This window comes from Alexandromys fortis, unplaced genomic scaffold (genome assembly GCF_014885135.2).
Source record: "Alexandromys fortis isolate MF-2015 unplaced genomic scaffold, M_Fortis_MF-2015_v1.1 scaffold_16, whole genome shotgun sequence".
NCBI classification, from domain to species: Eukaryota; Metazoa; Chordata; class Mammalia; order Rodentia; family Cricetidae; genus Alexandromys; species Alexandromys fortis.
Genome location: NW_026067893.1, coordinates 5604822 through 5610821, shown reverse-complemented (window position 1 = coordinate 5610821; position 6000 = coordinate 5604822). Strand labels below are relative to the sequence as shown.

At 46.2% G+C, this 6000-nt stretch overlaps 1 protein-coding gene across 1 annotated transcript in view; it reads left to right on the top strand.

Moving 5' to 3' along the window:
- Positions 1-5014: 5014 nt before the first annotated feature.
- Acsl5 (acyl-CoA synthetase long chain family member 5) overlaps positions 5015-6000 on the top strand; it is a 51236-nt gene continuing 50250 nt past the window's right edge. The window contains exon 1 of the mRNA XM_050147710.1: positions 5015-5165. The gene's annotated coding sequence lies outside the window, so the exon portion shown is untranslated. The remainder of the gene's footprint in view (positions 5166-6000) is intronic.

Here is a 6000-nt window from a genome sequence, read left to right as displayed (position 1 = left end):
ATTAGCCTGTAAGGGTTAGAGTTCATGGGCCAAGCAGTTCTTAAATGAATACAGTTTGTGTGTTATTTCGGGCACTAGCTAGCCAAGCGGCCGGGGTTGTTGGGGACGCAGCCCCGCCGCTCCTATTTCAACAGATGGCGCCCAGACGTGTGGCTAACTGAATCCACAAAAAGCCTGAGAAAGCTTGGAAAAGAATGGAGTGAAGCATGTTTTCTTGGTAGCAGAAATTTCTTGGGTCTGCTCCGCTTGCTAGAGGCAAGCAAGCGCTCTCATCTAAGAGAGGCTTCCTGACTCAGCTTCAGCTGCAAAACCCTGCTCATATTTCAACACCCAATAATGCAGGATGTCAGCCCCTTCATTGCATTAACCCATTACCAAGAAGGAAGACCTGCTGGTGGAGAGAGTCCCCAGCTAGAATGTGTAGTTTGTCCTGACACTGTATGGAGTGAGGCTTTTGTAGGAAATGAACTCAGGAGCAGAAAGGCTGTCCATCTCTTTGAAAGAGGGAAAGGTGGTGGCCAGCTTGATGTCTGGTTTCAATGGCTTATTGGGTCCTGCTGACTTGGAGCAAGAGTTCTTAATGTTTATCAAGAGCTCAATGACAGTTCTCAAGAGAAATGTGTATATGCACACAAGAGAATAAGGGGCTGTAGAATTGATGGCACAGAACTACAGAGATATGTTTGCACTCTGGACCAAAACCACCTGAGCTCAAAGTTTAGCCAAGTGATGCTAGCCATGTGCTTTGAGCACATTCATTAGCCTCCTACTCCAAGAAGACCCCTCATTTTCCTCCAGTGAGGGCAATAAGATCTTCCTAGGGTTGCTGTGAGGTTAGATGAGATGCTGAAAACCTCTTAGAACATAAGAGGCCACTTGGCAGGTGATCTGTAATGTTCTCCACTGTGGGCCCTGATTACAGAAGGCCTCTGTGAGCGTCTGAACTGAAGCTGAGGAACTTGCTAAGGATCATCGATCGCTGCTTTGGAAATGTACTTTGAGCATCATTAGCCTTTTGAAGTAGGAGATAAGCAGAATGTCATAGAATTCCAGCAGTCAGTTAAGAGAGCCCTGCTGGGAGAGGGTTTTAGGGTACTTTGCCCCTACCTTTCCATATCACAGTCGAGGACAAACTTCAGTGCCAACTCTATCATGTGGGAAGCTAAAGTTCAGCCTAACATTCCTATCTCTATGACACGTCCACCAGCTACTCAGTGAACCCTGAGTCATGGCATCCCAGCTCCCTTTTTTCTAGTTCATTATTGCTAAAGGTTGACATGGGTCATTTCATCTACTGCTCTGGTGTTTGCTCTTGGCCATTCTGCCAGACTCAGACAAGCAATCAGATAGTCTAATAGCTTTCCTATCTACCTATTTACAAGTTCCACATCTCTGCATCTCTTGTCACTACAGGCATCTTGTGTATACATTGTCCTCTCCCTCCTCCTCTTCTCTTTCCTCTCCTTCCTTCCTCCTCGCCCTTCTGTGCTGAGACTCAGACCCAGAGCCTTGCACATCCCAGGGAGCTCTTGCCATTGGACTTCCTCCCCAGCCCACATCTTCCCTTTCTCATATTCCACCACTCATCTTTGCTCTTGCTTAAACCTGAGAAAACCTTTATTTTGTGTACATTCGACAATCTGAACCAAAAGTGTATTCTAAAACTGAGACTCCAAAAGTTTAGGAAGACGCTTCTAGATTTAGAGCCCAGAATATTATTAAAATAAGAAATTTCAATTCTCCTCTGTGACTTATTAGATTCAACATTGTATAGAATCTTGAAATAACCTTTATTATAAATTTTATTTTATTTTTTGGTGTAGTGCTGAAAGTGAATAAAATTTTAAAATAGCATATGATACCATGCCAGACTCTTAAAGGACAATAGGTAAATTACTAGATGCTACAAAATACCCTAAAGTTATTTAAGAAATACATGTGCCTTCCTTCCCTACACTATCAGGGCCTAATCTCCAAGGTAAAGGACCTCAGGAGGTGACATGTCCTATCTATTTTACTTTCTTGTTCAGGCAAACTGTATCTTTCATCCAGCTGATTTCAAGAACCAAATTAAGTATTCATTCTTAGGGTCTGATTCCCATCCCTCACTACTGGTTTTGGATGTTTGAAGGTCTTGTTGACACGCACACCTCCTAGATATGAAGTGGCAGCCTGGAAGAGGTCCAGACGAGGAAGTGTTGTGTGAACACGCCTGCCTTACCCTGCTTTCAGGCTGTTGGAAAAGCTGCTTTCTAGCTGTGAAGTACTCCCAGCCCGTAGCCTAACAGTTAGCATAGTTGCTCCCAGGCTGTTACAGGATTCCGGAATGTTCGTGTCTGGGATTCCAGAACTATATATTGAAAGTATGTTTCCTTTGTCCCTAAGAAAAGAGAGAGAAGGTATATAAAGCCCACCAGAGCATCATGTGGAGGAGTGTGTCAGAATCAAGGCTATTGGTTAGACACCACACATCTCAACAACCTTGAATGTGAATGACCTAAAAGAATAAAGGTTTGTACACTTTAGGGGCTGCTGGATGCCTGACCGATTAAAAAAATCATTATATTCTAAAGAATATGGCTGTGGGCACTATGAAGAAACCTGTCAAACACCAGAGATAGTGATTCATCAAGAGATTGTGTGGCTGCTGCAGGGACGGCTCAGTGGGAAAATCACTTGCTTTCTCAGATACACAGCAGACACATATCCGCCAGGCGGACATGGAGACCTGCCTATCTTCCCAGCTCTGGGAGACTGATGGGGGATTTACAGACAAGCAGCTGAGTAGGTGGACTAGTCAGAGAGTTCGGGGTTCAAGTGAGAGACCCTGCCTCACTCTATAAGGTGGAGAGCAACCAAAGAAAACACCAGTGTTAGCTTGTGGCTTTCCACATGCCTGCAAACACATTCAACAGGGACACATATCACATGAGCATGTGCAAAATATTTTATTTTATTGTTTTTGATTTTTGGAGAGAGAGATGGTACGGCCTGTTAGAGTGTTAGGAACCTGAACTCCAGGCTTTACACCATAAGTCAGTACACCACCTTTTGGCATCTCCAGTGCCCCTGAGAGTAAAGTCAAGGTCACTATGTCACTGATGGCTCATTCATCCTCACCCTCCACCCACTTGGGTTGTCCATTTTGGCTCTGCTTGACGTTTAGTTAGATCTGTGGAAGGAATGTGAATGGTCAGTCGCAGGACCTCCTAATCAGCAACATCTTTGTCTGGGATTCAGCCAGCTCCAAAACACCAGTTTTTGGTGTTCTCCAAAAACACCAGTTCAGGTCTGGGTCAAACTCGGTCATAACCAAGGCTACCCCTAATGCAACCCTGTGGATCAAACTTGATCATAACCAAAGCTACCCCCAATACAACCCTTGTAGGTCAAACTTGGTCATAACCAAGGCCATCTCTAATGCAAGCCCTGAGATATTTCTGTATCTGGTTCTATTGAAGTCAGGGTAGATGTTTAAGGCAAACATTCATCTAGGGTCTCTCCAGAGCAATAGCACCCATATTACCAGACACTGACATTAACGCAGATTTCCAGGCCCCAGCTCCTGCTCACTGAATCAAAGCCATGGCATGGGCCCAGACAACTATGTTGTAACATTCCCTCTGGGGGACTGTGACATTTACGAAAGTTTGGAAACCACAGTTTGGTTTGGCGCATCTCACTCTCTGGAGAGTGGGCATCGGCAGGTGTTCAGGCAGTAGTTTGCTGACAAGCATACCTTGCTTGGCACTGATCCAGCCTAGTAGCACTGACGCGCGAAGTTCTCATCAGATCACTCTCTTCAGAGCCTCTCAGAACCCTTTTTCTTCCTGGTACTAAGGAAGGGCTAAGGCTCTTCAGGGAGAGATGACCTTTGAGGGCTATGCCTCTGAGACGTGAATGAGCATTTGGTCTGAGAAGATCCTATGTTGTTAGCACGCTAACCACCGCACACGAATTGAGCAGGAAGTGGCGCTGGTGCCTCACTTTGATTCTGAACACCTGGCCAGGTACCTTAACAAAATAAACCTTGCTCTACATTCCTAAAGGGCTGCTGCACAAAAAGCACTCAAGCACTGCAGGGTCACTGGTGGCATAGATCAGTGAGGCAGCATCACAGAGGGCCAAAGCATGCCATGCGTCTCCGTGGCCCTGCCTCAGGCCTGGGCTGGCTACTGCCTGGTTCTAAGATTTTAGTACCTTCTTGACAAGGGTTCATTGGCCTCACCTGATGAGTAGAGGTTGGACCGGTTCTGCAGAGCCTCTTTTTTTTTTATCTGTCTGTATTCTTTCTGATTAGTGATATCTTTGCAGTCTTAATGCTTAAGGAACAGCATTGTCATAAGCATCTTCCACATGGATAGAAGGAGGAAGATAGACAAAGCTGTGAGGCAACAGCCACGTTGCTGCTTCCGGTGCCTTTCCAGGGTTGAGGAGGACAGGCTGTGCCCGTGAACCTGCCTCTCTCTGAAGACAGCACACTTGGGTTCGTCTTATGGTTCACATTTCAGACTTCAGGCCAGCTCTGCTTGTTTGTTTGCTTTGGAATATCCTGGATTATCCCGGCTTTCCTAGGAAGCTCATCTCCAAACACAAACTTACTCTGGCCAGATCTTGAAGCCATAGCCTGAGTCAGTGCAAGTGACTCCCCCCCCCCACATCCTGTCACCCTAAAATTAAGGTGCACTTTCTCTGCCTTATTATTCTAGTCTGGCCTCTTTCTGTTCTAGTCCCAAAAATGGGGGCAAAGAAAAAACTCACATGCAAAGCCCCTATTCATTGCCTACTCCTTCCCCCGAAGTCTGAGCTTTATAACAGTTTCACCCCACTCAGTAGCACTTTCTGAGCCAATTGCTCTTTGTTTTTTTCCTCTTAAATCCATTGCCTAACAATCTCTTGTTTAACCTTTTGCCAAATTCTCCACTTCTGTCAGAGGTGACTAAAAGTGTTTGAGCAGGTAACTTCTACCTTTGCACCTCTATTGCAACAGGTCCAAAGGTTCCAGAAGAGCTGGCAGGACACTCTCAGGACAGGATCCTGTGACTTCAGATGTGCCTAGTCCCAGAGCGTGGAAAGTCGGAGGCTGCTGCATGTGGTGCTGAACCAGCAAGCCAGCTGCAAGAGGAGCCATTCCTCGACCCAGCAACTGTGACTGTTCTCACAAGGTGAGCTGCCTTCACAAGTCTAGGGGAGTAGGGGGCTATGGGGGGGCAGTGGGATGCGTATTCATCCTCAACCTGCTTCGAGTTCTTTCATAACACGAGTGGTAATCTCAGCCGACTTGTGTGGGAGGTGAAGAAAGAAAATCGATTGGGAAGGGAAACATTTGAGCCACTTGAGGAGAGGGGGGATTGGAAGAGAATATTCTCACTTTTTAAAAGGCACAAAGCTTTGGAAAGTTAAAGACTGAATCAGGATGTAGGTTTCCTTCACCTGCCATTCAGAAATTCTTAGTTAAAGGTGCCTCTTAACTGCTGGCAATTGAGACTCCTATTGGAAGGGAGGGAGTAGCAGGGATGCTGTTAGGGGCTGGCAAGCATCCTATGGATATGATATGTGTTGGCTCAGGGGGCATCTGCTGCTAGGGCAGCAACACTAACCTCGTATTTTCGATACATCTCTGAGGTGTTGGATCCTGTGGCTTGGCTTTAGATAAGACATGGTGGTCAGTCACTCCCTGTTCTGCTCCAGTCATCCAAGACAGAACGTCTTGGGTGATGTCAGAATCCTCCCATTAAATCTTTGGATTAAAATCTTGCTGAATTCGACATTCAGTTCTAGATGAGACCAGTAGCCACAATATTAGTTGGGTCTCCTCTGACCCTGCAACAGCTAAGAAGGACCTTAGAGAGATGCGGCGGGGGAGGGGGGGGCATCCCAGGCACCAAGGCTTGGCATCCACTCTGCCATCTAATGGTCTCCTCTGAAGAAAATTGTTTCCGGGGGAAGCTCTGAAACTAAACAAAAGCCAGAGGCACCTCCTTCTATCCTTCCAAAGAG